The 14,129-nt window shown below is 44.3% G+C and overlaps 1 protein-coding gene across 2 annotated transcripts in view; it reads left to right on the top strand.

The window, feature by feature from the left end:
* Positions 1-14,129, top strand: part of MARCHF1 (membrane associated ring-CH-type finger 1) — a 1,558,735-nt gene that overhangs the window by 213,483 nt on the left and 1,331,123 nt on the right. The window lies entirely within an intron of this gene.

Below are 14,129 nucleotides of genomic sequence, written 5' to 3'. Positions count from 1 at the left end.
GCAGGCCCCAGCTTGCAGTTTGTGTCATAGAATTTTTTGCTTTGTCGGCAATGTCACTTAGCGCAAGAATATAAACACTGTGCCATAACCCTTCTGGGAACCAGTTTGATTCAGTAGAACAAGGTTAGTTGAATTAGACCAGTTGAGCAGGTTGTCCAAGATTAGGGTGGCAAAATATTTGGCCTCAGTGTCAATTAAAGCAATCAGTCTATAGTTGGCCGGATTTGTTCTATCTCCCCCTTTGAATATCGGATTGATGACAGATCCTGTCCAACTGCCTGGGATGGCTGTATTACGCTCAACTTCAGTGTAAAGAATTGACATTGTAGTTGACCAGTACTCCGGATCGGCCTTAAATACTGCCTGTGGAAGGCCATTGGGCCAGGGGGCCCCGTCCCTACAGCCCCTCCTGATTACTTGGGAGACTGCCTTGGCACTGAATCCAGCATCGATCTGACAGAAAAGTTTAGGACTTGCAGGGTCCTTCAGATGTAAATTTGCTTCAGATGAGACTAGTTTGAATTAGATGTTAGCCAGGTAGTCCACCCATTTATTCTCAGGAATTGATGATTAATTACTCTTGACTGCCAGTCAATGCCATTGATGGTTGCCCAAAAGGCCCTGGAATGAGCTCTTCTTGAGTTATAGAGTAATTTGAGCCAGAAGTTGTCCTCCCTCTTTATGCGCTCACACCATACCTGATTTTTATATTATTTTCGAAGAGCCTTTATTGGGCACATAAAAATTCTGTGAAAGGCTTATCTTTAATTACTCTGAGCTCGTGCCTCAGTTCCTTTCGTAGTTTTAGAATTTTCACTGATAGGCTTGAAGACATCATCCAATTGTATGTTGGTGATTGACACCTGGCAAAGCCGAGCAAGGATAATGAAAGTAGAAAGGCGGCCCACACTTCCACAACTGACAAGTCCTGAAGCATTGCCGATTGAAACAGAGTTTTTATATTTTCACACAGCCGTGGTAATGAGGACTCTGACCAAGTCAGGCAGTTTAAGTTGATGGATACGATTGTTCCTAGTTAAACAACAGGTGGGAGAGGGTGAAGGGCATTCAAGTCCAGTTCTATATGTTGATATGAGTGATCTCTGTGGAGAGTAGTTTTAATTTAAACGTGCTCACACGAGCTAGCAAGGGGAGAGACACAGCCCTGTAGTCTATTATGGTCGCAGACTTTTTGCTATAACAAAGGATAGCTTGGTGGCATGTTGTCTTTAGTCCTGCCATTTAGAACCCTCATGCTCAAATGCTCTAATGCCTCTACCAGTTGCTTACCCATTGCATCCAGTCTCTTCTGTATTGGTAGGAGTTGAGGCAGCACTGACCATATAGCATTTTCAGATGCCAATTGCTCATCAGGTTCAGGAGTGTGATTTAAATTGGTGTTGAAATTGCCCGTCACTAAAAAGTCCCATGTTGGGTGAGCACATCTAGGCCCTCATTCTGACCTTGGCGGGCGGCGGAGGCCGCCCGCCAAAGTCCCGCCGTCAGGTTACCGTTCCGCGGTCGAAAGACCGCGGCGGTAATTCTGACTTTCCCGCTGGGCTGGCGGGCGGTCGCCTTCAGACCGCCCGCCAGCCCAGCGGGAAAGAGGCTTCCACGATGAAGCCGGCTCGGAATAGAGCCGGCGGAGTGGAAGCTGTGCGACGGGTGCAGTTGCACCCGTCGCGTATTTCACTGTCTGCACAGCAGACAGTGAAATACATGTAGGGGCCCTCTTACGGGGGCCCCTGCAATGCCCATGCCAGTGGCATGGGCACTGCAGGGGCCCCCAGGGGCCCCGCGACCCCCCCTACCGCCATCCGGATCCCGGCGGTCGGACCGCCGGGATCTGGATGGCGGTAGGGGGGGTCGGAATCCCCGCGGCGGTGCAGCAAGCTGCGCCGCCGTGGAGGATTCAATGGGGCGGCGGTACACTGGCGGGAGCCCGCCAGTGGTGCCGGTCCGACCGCGGCTTTACCGCCGCGGTCGGAATCCCCATTGGAGCACCGCCGGCCTGTCGGCGGTGCTCCCGCGGCGGTCCTCCGCCCTGGCGGTCTTTGACCGCCAGGGTCAGAATGAGGGCCCTTATCTCTTCTGCCTTTATTAATAGTTTCTCGAAAAGGAGGGTTTTCCAATGTTTCTGCTGGTGAGCAGTAACATAAAAAATTACTAAAGGGGTTTGTCAATTATTGCTGAAAGTGATTTTGACGGCCTGCAAATAATTTTTTGAATATGCCAGCTGCTCTGTTGTGGCATGTAGCACTGTGGAAACACACGTGGCTAGACCTCACTTGGCCTGCCCGATTGGTTTGATTTTTCACCACTGACGTGGTGTAATGAGTAACCTCCTAAGTGGACCAGGTCTATTAGCCATGTTTCTTGCAGTATGATTATAGAATAGTTGCAGCTGGTTAATCCTGAGAATCCATCTGTAACAATAGTTTTCGCTCCAATGATGTTCCAGGACATGATGGTGACAGCTGACCCCTGATCCATTTTTTCTGCATTATAAATGTTAATTCTGTTGTTCCTTCTTGAGTTTAAAGTATGAGCCATCCACCTCCATTCATTCTGAACACCATTTTGTGGTCGTGGGGGTATTTGCATATGGCTTAGTGCAGTTGGGAGGTCATTGGAAGTTTTTTGGTTGTGTTGCCCCCTGCCATACTGCCACTGCACTGCCACTGCTCTGACTCCCTTGAATTCAGCCCCCATGCAAATTCATGGGTCTTTGGAACTGTTAGAAATGGGGTCTTTGGTTGGCAGTCCAAGCAAGGCCCTCACTCTAGTCAGGGTAAGTCACACACAATCCAAATTATCCTGTGCCCACTCTGTGGTAGCTTGGCACTGAGCAGTCAGGCTTAACTTAGAAGGCAATGTGTAAAGTATTTGTGCAATAAATCATAACACAATAGAGCACCAGAAAAATACACCACACAGTGTTTAGAAAAATATATAGTATTTATCTGGATATTTGCAGGTCAAAACGATAAAAGATGCAATAAGAAATCGTAAAGATATCACTGGAAAGTGATATAAAGTGTCTTAAGTCTTTAAAAAGCAAACAAAGTCTCTTTCAAGCACAAAGTACCTGGTTGGAGTGAAAAATCTCAGCAAAGGGCCGCAGAGGAGGAGATGCGTGGAAAAATGGTGTGTGCGTCGGTTTCGCCCCTTCACACACGGACTTGCATCGTTATTTTCCACGCGGGGAAGACGTTGCGTCGATTTCTGGCACGCAGACAAGTCTCCTCTTCGGGTAACGGGGTTTTCTGACGCCCTGGGGTCTGTGCGTGGAATCCTGGGCTTGTTGACCGGCTGCGCGTCGTTCCAGTGGGCGATGCATAGAATTTTCTCCCTCACGGCAGGTGCTGTGTCGATTTCTCCTCTGGAAGTTGGGCGGCGTTGTCCAGGCGGGCCGTGCGTCGAAGGTGCTGCGTCGATCTTTTCCTCGCGAAGTCGAGCGGCGTCTTTCCGGTTCGGCGTGCAGTGAATTTTTCACCGCGGAACAAGCTGTGCATCGAATTTTTCGCCACACAAGGAATCCAGTTGCAAGAGAGAAGTCTTTTTGGTCCTGAGACTTCAGGGAACAGGAGGCAAGCTCTACCCAAGCCCTTGGAGAGTACTTCTGCAGCAAAGCAAGGGAGCAGCAAGACCGCAGGGCAACAGCAAGGCAGCAGTCCTTTGTAGAAAGCAGTCAGGTGAGTCCTTTAGGCAGCCAGGCAGTTCTTCTTGTCAGGGTGCAGGTTCTGGTTTCTTCTCCAGGAAGTGTCTGAGGTGGTAGGGGAGAGGCCCTGTTTTATACCCAAATGTGCCTTTGAAGTGGGGGAGACTTCAAAGAGTGGCTTAGAAGTGCACCAGGTCCCCTTTCAGTTCAATCCTGTCTGCCAGGGTCCCAATAGGGGGTGTGGCAGTCCTTTGTGTGAGGGCATGCCCTCCACCCTCCCAGACCAGGAAGACCCATTAAAAATGCAGATGTACGCAAGTGAGGTTGAGTACCCTGTGTTTGGGGTGTGTCTGAGTGAATGCACAAGGAGCTGTCAACGAAACCCAGCCAGACGTGGATTGTAAGGCACAGAAAGATTTAAGTGCAGAGAAATGCTCACTTTCTAAAAGTGGCATTTCTAAAGTATTAATATTAAATCCAACTTCACCAGTCAGCAGGATTTTGTATTACAATTCTAGCCATACTAAATATGACCTTCCTACTCCTTTCAGATCAGCAGCTACCACTTCAACAATGTATGAGGGCAGCCCCAATGTTAGCCTATGAAGGGAGCAGGCCTCACAGTAGTGTAAAAACGAATTTGGGAGTTTTACACTACCAGGACATGTAAACTACACAGGTACATGTCCTGCCTTTTACCCACACAGCACCCTGCTCTAGGGGTTACCTAGGGCACACATTAGAGGTGACTTATGTAGAAAAAGGGGAGTTTTAGGCTTGGCAAGTACTTTTAAATGCCAAGTCAAGGTGACAGTGAAACTGCACACACAGGCCTTGCAATGGCAGGCCTGAGACAAGGTAAAGGGGCTACTAAAGTGGGTGGCACAACCAGTGCTGCAGGCCCACTAGTAGCATTTAATCTACAGGCCCTGGGCACATATAGGGCCTGATTCTAACTTTGGAGGACAGTGTTAAACCGTCCCAAAAGTGGCGGATATACCACCTACCGTATTACGAGTCCATTATATCCTATGGAACTCGTAATACGGTAGGTGGTATATCCGCCACTTTTGGGACGGTTTAACACCGTCCTCCAAAGTTAGAATCAGGCCCATAGTGCACTCTACTAGGGTATTACAAGTAAATCAAATAGTCCAATTTGGTGTGATCCAAGGTTACCATGTTTAAAGGGAGAGAGCATATGCACTTTAGCACTGGTTAGCAGTGGTAAAGTGCGCAGAGTCTAAAAACCAGCAAAAACAGTGTCCAAAAAGTGGAGGGAGGCACGCAAAAAGTTAGAGGTGACCACCCTAAGGCTGTCAAGTCTAACAGGAACCAATTCATGATTTGATTTTTCCCTAGTGCTTGACAGCAGGGGGGGAAGATAGCGTAATCTAGATGGTTCTGACAGCAGTATGCCCCAAGCTTCAAATTGCTTTTTTACCGCCATAATTGATGTAGCGATTTCTCTTGTTCTCCAAGTTGTGGATGTTGCTCTGGCCCGTTTTGAGCGCTGCTGGAGAAGAATTTCACCGACATTAGGTCTGCCGATACAATCTTCTGAGTTGCTGGCAACTCAGCCAGGAGCCTCAAGATGTTGCCCCTATTCAAGCTGTCTTGTTGGCCTGTGATGTATTTTGTGGAGTTAGAATGATCTGCCTTGGTTCCCAGCCGTTATCAATATAATTGGTGTACTGAGATTGGTGGGGGTGGTCCGTAATTCCATGTAGCATTGGCTTTCTCAGCTGATCTCCCTCCCACTGTTTGCTATTTGGGTTTATTGTTGATGTGTCTGCTTGTCTGGTTGAGGAAGTCTTATTTTGAGCTTCGGTTACAAAAGTTTGTGCGTTTTGAAGCGTAACGTTTGTAGTTGTTAGCCTGTGTTCATTAGAGGGATGGTTATAATTTGGGTTTGTTTCCGAAGTAGGTTCCCTACTAGTGATGTCGGTGCTGGACTGTGTATGATATGCTAAGGAGGGTGGTTTACTAGACTGGCTGATAGACTGTGTTTGTACCTCATCACTGTTGCTCCATGGCTGTAATTTGGGTCTGAGCGGGTTACCCAATGTGGTGGCTGGACAAATTGCTGTAGATTGCATGAAGCCACCTTGTGGGGGTGACCTTGAATGCACCAACTGCCTCTTATGCCCGAGAGATAAATTGGTTCCCAATGCCACTGTCTGCGAAACATCTTTTAGTCTCGGTACTTCTGCCACTGGTGTCCCTGGAAGGTCCTTCGCAGGTGGTTGCGCATCTGATTGGACTGCAGACTTTTCACTACCTATAAGTGCTAAAAACTTTCTGATTCTAACTTTGTGCACCCCTGGCGTGAGGCCAGGTCCATGAACTCCTCCTCCCTCATCTTCGAGCGGTAAGTTGTTCGGTTGGCCGATGCATTTTGTGTTCTACTGATGGTGGCAAGGCAGCAGGTTGAATGCCGTCGAAGGGTAGCTGAACGGAACCATTGGCTGGCCCCTACCCTTGTGATTTTCACATAATTTGAAACTTGAGGATTGCTTGAAGATCCAAAAATCCAGGTTTGTGGTTTAGATTGTACAGAGAATATGGGGTTTAAATTGCCACTAGCATCTTTGGTACATGTTTTTTTCCTTGCCTTTGTAGCTCACTTTTTTTGCCTTTTAGATGGACGTTTGGGTATTAGGGCTAAGTACTCATTTGAACACTATGAAATTATAGATGCTGTTTTTCCCATCTGTGCAAATTCACCTGTACAAATTGAGTTTGTTGATGTTAGTTTTTCCATCTTTGTCCCCATTGCAATGGCGAGAGAGACATCTGGAGTACCTAAGAGTGTGAAAGGCCTACTTCGCCATTTTTTAGCGCAGTGGCTCTTATTTGTTTTTACTTCTTCCAATATCTCTGTTAAAATATTTGGTAACGTGCTCAATTTAACGATGATTGGTCCATATTTGCAGAAATCTTGCTGCTGATCCATTTTGAACTTTTGATCAGATCACCAGATGGTCAGCAGATCCAATTTATGATTAATATCAGCGATGTGAGTGGCCATAACATCCATTAGATCAATTTGTAAATCGAGTTTAACTGATTGCATATTGAGTACTGTCGTTGAAGTATGATGAGCGTTTAGAAATGAGGCGTGTAGTCAAGCGAGGTCCCCCAGCTCGCAACCAGTAGATTCAACTGGAAGGGGACTTTTGAAGAGAGTTTTGCTATTTCTATTGATGGCAGCTAGAGCGGTATTGTTGGTGACTAGAGTGTCCAGGTTGCTAAATTCCGTTGCGCCTACATCTAGTTGTAGTTTTCTCATATCACTAGAGACTTCATTGATCGTGTTGGGAACTCTTTCTTGTTGTGTATGGCAAGACTTTGATTAGCGTTTTCTGACAATCGTGGTTGGCTCAGGTGCAGTTTCTTAAGATTTGTTTAGTCAAAAGTTTTCAAGTCCAATGCCTGGACCAGGACTTTGTCATTTGTTATGGAGAGCGACTGCAACCGAGTATCTTCCATTCTTCCGATAGTTGCATCAAAGCAGATGTCCTATCTCTCTTTGGCCACCTGTGTGTCAGTATTTGACCATGGGATGGGGGTCGACTGTTGGCAAGTTCCGGCAAACACAGGGTTGTTGTATGCCTCCGACAAGTTACCACAAATAATTGGTGGCTCAATGTAACATGGGTTAACTGTCATGTCCTTTTGTCGGTCAACTTGAGGAGATTTGTTCTGTTGTTCACAGACTAAGCTTGAGTTGTGTCCTACAGTAGCTTGCTGCTTTGAAACTTCCTGGATGGAGAAATCCGGCACCAAATGCTGAATCTAGGTTGTCGAGGAGGTGAGACTTCTTGATGTGTTTTTATTGCCTGATGCATCATACCCCAACTGCCTTGTACCCAGTGTTTGCAGGACCAGTGGGGTTGGCAGGCCCTCGATAGTATCAGGATTTGAGAAGAAAGCAGCAGTTGGATCTTTTAGGAATGCAAACTTATTGGTAACTCCTGACTTCTTGAGGTAGACCTGAAGAAGAGTAAGAGGCAGTACCAGTTGGTCGAGACCGCTACTTTGTGCACCCGGTGCAAGACATTTTTCTTTCCTTTGCGCCCTCCTTTGGGGTCTTTGAGTACTGGTTTTGCCCTCCGTGGGAACCCTGAACAACTAGATCTCATGGTAGATCGGGGAACCGATCTCTTGTCTCAGATTCCTGCTGGCAACTCACGATCTCCTTGTGTCTGATAAGTTGAACTTTCTGGAGGTGGAGGGCTGGCAGATCTTGAACTCTGGGGCAGTAGGTGAGCAGGGCACACAGGAGACTCACAAGCCGCACCCAGACCTAGCTGGGTCGCTTCCGTGTGGACCTGGTGCACTCACTCTGAGGCTGCTGGCTAAAACAGCTACGCTCACCTTGGTTGGTAGAGCAGTTGGAGGGGCCCATGGCGCAAAGCCTCCTGCTGGGTTGATGGAAGATGGAGAGATGAGGAGGTAAATGGGTGGACACCAGCCCGGGGAGGAGGGAATGGGGGACAGGGCTGGATGGCGCGGGGCAGAATTGGACCGAGAACGAAGCCTGGGTTGGGGGTTGGCATGCGGCACAGGGGCGTAGCTCGCGATAGGTCATGAGTAGCACGCAGAGGGTAGTGCAGGAGCGGCCGATTGCCACCAGTGGCAAGGTAAACAGGTATGGATCTGAGGAGATTAGTGGTGGCAATCATGAGACAGGGCTCCCGCAGCGAGGCACAGGGACCAGGGACACTACGTGGAAGTGGAAGAGCGCAGGGGCGCACAGAGCACTGGGGATTGTGGCACATGTAGTAAGGCCCACACAACCTGCACCATTGAGTTCCAGAGCGCACTCTGAGCACACTCAACCCCACCACCTGCAAACCCTGAACCCTGCGCCGCTCCAGACAAGCGTAACCCCGCTGACTGCCATGACCTCCGACGCCACCACCCTGCTCGCCTCATCGGACCGCAACGCACTACTCTCCCCTCCACAAGGCACCACTGGGAGCAGACAATCCGGCCAGCCACTGGCCCCCACTTTCCCCCCAATCCCTCAACACCTCCACATCCTCCTGACCCCGTGCCCCAATCTCTCCAAGAACCCCCTGCTCCCCCCACTCTTTCCCACTCACCACAACCACTGCTCCACAATCATTGCTGCTTTCCCGCTGTTTCTTTTTCTTTTTCTCCCCACTGGATTGCTAATGCGCAGTCTTAAGTGGCGGACGGGGCGGAAGGGGTGTGGACAGATTGGGTGCGGGCAGGGTAAATGTTCACCAAGCCATCGTACTGCCGACGCTCCGGGCGCTCGGTCCTCTCGGTCCACTCGGGTGCCGCTCCTCCTCGCCGCACTCACAGAAGCTGACTCCTCTCGCTTCAACCGCTTCTTAACTGGTCAAAACTGAACACTGATGACTTACTGTTCAAAATTTCATGTGTTCCTTTCGGCCAAGGTCTCCTCGGTGTCTGACTATTTCCATGACATTACCAACCACCATTGCTAGTTTTTCTTTTTTCTTTTAAAACTTTGTTTTCCATTTTTACCAAATGTAGCACATTGCTTCTTTGTTTGTTGTTATGCTCTTTTGTTTTAGAGCTAAGTTAAAAAAAGAAAAGAAAAAAGTTCATAAAACAAAAGGTTCTCTTAGAACCACTCCGTTCACTCAAAGAAGAGCTTTGTCTGTGTTTGTTTCTTGCACTAAGTGTGTAAATGTATGGATCAGTATATACATGGATGTATAAGTCTATGCATCAGTGTGTGTGTGTGGGTGTGCCACTGTGTACATGAATATGTGTCTAGGTGCCTCAGTATATGCATCAGTGTATGTCTGGGTATGTTAGTAGATATGGCAGGGTGGGTGTGAGTGTGTCTGTTTATAGACAGGTTTTTGCCTGAATATGTTAGTGTATACCTTGGTTTGTTACTGTATGTATGAGTGTTTGTCTGGATGTGTTGGTGTTTGCATGAGTATGCATCTGGGTGTGTCAGTATATGAATAGATGTATGGGTGTGTTGTACTATGTGTCAATGTTTGCATAGGTGTATTAGAGTATGGGTGACTGGGTATGTGAATCTGTTACCGTGTATGTGAGTGTATGGAGGGGTGTGTAGCTGGGTATGCTAGTGTATGTACCAGTGTGTGCCTGGAGATATCAGTGTCTGGATTACTATGCACGTGCATGTATCAGTGTATAGATCAGTGTGTTACTGGGTGTGCCAGGCTATATGTCAGAGTGTGCCTGAGTATGTTAGTGTATGCATTAGTGTCTGCCTTGGTATGTTAGTCTGTACATCCGTGTGTGCTGGGTTGTGTAAGTGTGTGGATGAGTATGTATCTGTCTGCGTTAGGATATGCATTAGTGTTGGTGTGGGTATGTCAGTGTATGGATCAGTATAACTTTTGGTATGTTAACAGAGCTATCAGGGTGTACATGAGTGTGCCACTTTATAGTAAATGTTTCTCTGAGTGTGCATGGGAGTGCCAGTGTATGCATAAGAGTGTACAGGGATGTGTTAGTGTGTACCTGTGTGTCTTAGTGTATGCATATGTATTTGTATAGGTGTGTCAGTATATGTGTCAGTGTGTGCCTGGGTATGTGATTGTACGCATGAGAGTGTAATTAATTGTATTAGTTTACGCATAAGTGTGTGCCTGGGTGTATAAATATATGCATGAGAGTGTTCCTAGGTGTGCTACAATATACATCAGTTTGTCTATTAGCAGGGGCCTAGGCCTCTGTCTGGGTCGGTCAGAGTATGCATGAGAATGTATCTGGGCTGTCAGTCAGTACATCAATGCCTATCTAGGTATGTCAGTGTATTCATTAGTATGTGTAGTTGTGTGTTAGTGTATGCATCACTGTATATCTGTGTGTCATAATTTATGCATAGGTCTGTGCATGGGTGTTAGTATATATATCAGTGTGCATCTGCGTGTGTCAGTGTATGCATACAAGTGTACTTGGGTATGTCAGTATTTGCATAAGTGTGTTTCTAAATATGTCACTGTATATATTAGTGTGTGCTTGGTTGGGTGTGTCAATGTATGCATCAGAGTGTGCTTGTGTATGTTAGTGTTGCATCAGTGTTTGACTATGTGTGTTAGTTTATGTATCAGTGTGCGCCTGGATGTGTCAGTGTATGCATCAGTGTGTGCATCGGCGTGTTGGTATATACATAAGATTATAGTTGAATATGTCAGTATATGCGTCAGGGTGTTCCTGTGTTTCTTGCTGTATGCATAGGTATGTGCCTGGGTATGTCAGTGTGTATATATATATATATATATATATATATATGTGTGTGACAGTGTGTGCCAGTGTATGCATGAGAGTGTAACTGGGTGTGCAACTGCATGCATAAGAGTGTACCTGTGTATGTCAGTATATGCATTAGTGTGTGTCTGTGTGTTAGTTTATGCATATGTGAGTGAGTCTCTGCGTGTGTCATGATGCATATCAGGGTGCCCTTAGCTGTGTCAGTATATGCATAAGTGTGTACTTGAGTCTCTTACTATATATGTGAGTGTTTCTCTGGGTGTGTTAGTGTATGCATTAATGTGTGACTGGGTGTGCCAATGTATATGTCAGTGTTTGCTTGGGTATATGAGTGTATGACTATGTTAGTGTATGCAATAGTGTGTGCCTGGTTATGTCAGTGTAGGCATCGGTGTCTATCTGGGTGAGTCAGTGTCTTGATTAGTGTATGCCTGCATGTATTAGTGTATATATGAGTGACTCCCTATGTATGTCTAGATATATATACGTGTGTACATGGCTATGTTAGTGTATGCTTCAGTGTTGCCCTGGGTCTGTTAGTGTATAGATTAGTGGATAGCTGAATGTGTCAGTTTCAGGATTAGTAGGTAGCTGTATGTATGAGTGTATAGATGAGTGAGTCACTGGAAGTGTCAGGGTATATACCAGTGTTTGCTTTGGTACATCACTATATGCATTAGGGTTTACCTGGGTATATAAGGTTATACATGAGTGTTTCCTTAGTGTGTTAGTGTATGCATATTTGTATACATAGGTGTATTTTCATTAATATGTTGGTGTATCAGTATAGTTAACTGTGTACTTCAGTATATTTGTGGATGGTCTATCTATAAAGAAAGACATAATTTGTTACCTACATTGCCACAGCAAATAGGGCTTTTAATCTGTGTGAAAAGAGAGGAAACATAAATAGAAGTTAAAGTTTCATAATATTAAGTTATCTGTTCAAACTTCACAATCTGTAATAAAAATTATATTGTTAATTACAAGACACAAGAAACTTATACCACTGTATAGAAATTATAAATATTATTTAAGCATGTCACATTCCCTTGTCCATTATTCTCAACGTTCATACTGTTGCACTATAAATGAAGTGCTTATAAATACTCATCATTAAACAGAGGGGGGAAACAGCCATATGGACTGTAAATAACAAAACAAAACAAAATTACATAAAACATTATTTAAAATTAACATTACTATGTATGACACTTACTACACATATTTAGCTAACTCTTGTAGCTATACTTGTTAAATAATATAGAGAATATTATAGCTTTACAATATAATTAATGTGTATGAATCACAGTAGTCGTTAAAAATGGTGTATAAAGATATCACCCTTGGTAGGCAGCATGATGTCATTAAGTCTGGTAATCCATTGACCAGGAGTAGAGTATATCACTGATATTATTTTTTAAATTATTTTCCAGGTTTACTACTCCAAACAGAAGTTTAGTAGTCTTTGTTTATATTTTCTATATATGTTTGTCATGGTTCAAACTTTGTGAGCTTTATTTCTAGTTTAGTCCTATTACTGTGGTTTCCTTCCAAGAGTAAGAAGATTTGAAGATTTACAATCTCTTATAAAGACATCACCCTTGTTAGGCCGGTTGATGTCTTATGTTGCTGTATTAAAAGTCCCAGATGTGTAGTATTCCATTTTCTAGTACTATTCCTCCTTAAGGTTGCTATCATTACACTCTGTCCATCCAGTTGTTTTTTATGTAGATTGTGTAAGGACCAGATGTAGCACCTACTCCTTCATTTAAAATTATGTCTTTGCAGGTAAATTATTTTATCAGAAATAGACATTTTTCCAGCTTTAACATTTGTAATTAGTGTTTCCAATTTAGTTCCATCTGCATTGCATCACTGTAGCATTAAGATGATATACTTGCCAATTCTTCTTATCTTTAAAGTTGATAGGAAGTCTGAGTTACATTTTATGCATGTATTATTCTGTGATGCATCTTTAAATCATTTTGAATAACTGACAATTTTACATTCTGGTACAGTTATGTAAAAACATCGTCCTGAGTCTATTTCTGTTTTTGAAGAAAAGGAACAATTTTCAAAATCATGCTGGCATGATTAACTTAGTCTAAATAGTTTATCAGTAGGTGATATTTCTTCTTCTAAGCTACCAAGTAGGACCAACAAGAATTCTTGTGCATCCTCTTGAGTGTTTTGACTGAAGTGTACAGATCTAGTGCACAGATCTGCAAGTTTTCTAATACAAGATGCAGAATATGTTTTTGTTCTGTCACTGCACAAGTTTTCTAACAAACTAAAGAGTGTAGAGCACAATCCTTTATTATTTTTCTGTTTAGTTGCATAAACTAGAGGAGGTAAGGAGAATAGTGCTTTGAGAATTATACTGGCATAGCAGTTGACTCCAGACAGGTTTCAGACCTGGTAACCAACAATTTGCTCAGTTTTTTAAGTATTGTTTTTCTCCAATACTTTGTTTTCTCTCTTTTGTTCTTCTTTCAGGAACGTCAGTATTACCCTTTCAAATCTTTTGTTTCAGTAAGATTATAGGCTTCCTGTAAATTGGGTACTGCCCTAGATGAGGAGTATGCAGGCTTCTTTAATGGTTGTACTCAATACCACAACTGGAATCGGCATTTACTCTAGTGTCATCAAACTCTATCAGATATAAATCAGACAAAGTTTTAACCTGTTACAAAGCTACATACCTTCTTTGAATACAGTGCTACCAATATATATAAGTGCTGCATCTACACTTAGACCTTGAGACTTATGTATTGTTACAACATATGCCTGAGATACTGGAAACTTTTTTCTGCGAACATACAAGTCTTTTACAAGTAAGAAACCTGCAACAGATCTTGGTCTGTGATTTACGCCTTCAAGATCATCAAATTTAATTGCTAAGTATTGAACCTCATTTCTGTTTTGACACAAAATGAAATCTATTATTTTTCCCATGACTCCATGAACTAATCCTTCTTCTATGTTTAAAATATGCCCCCAAAAGCTCCCTACAGGTCTCATAAACACCTAAACACTTTTCTAATCCTTCCGTTTTGGAAACAGATTTGAGTTTTGAGTATAGTTTTTTACTCAACAGTATTGTCACTGCTTGGTGTTCAATTGTATCAATCAATATTAATTCCAATATTTGTTCTTTGTTCAGTTGCAGTAACTCTTCATTGAAAAAGGTACATTATTTAAGACTAGA

This window comes from Pleurodeles waltl, chromosome 1_2 (genome assembly GCF_031143425.1).
Source record: "Pleurodeles waltl isolate 20211129_DDA chromosome 1_2, aPleWal1.hap1.20221129, whole genome shotgun sequence".
Taxonomy (NCBI): Eukaryota; Metazoa; Chordata; class Amphibia; order Caudata; family Salamandridae; genus Pleurodeles; species Pleurodeles waltl.
The sequence above is the reverse complement of the archived record's forward strand: the minus strand, read 5'-3'. Positions and strand labels throughout refer to the sequence as shown.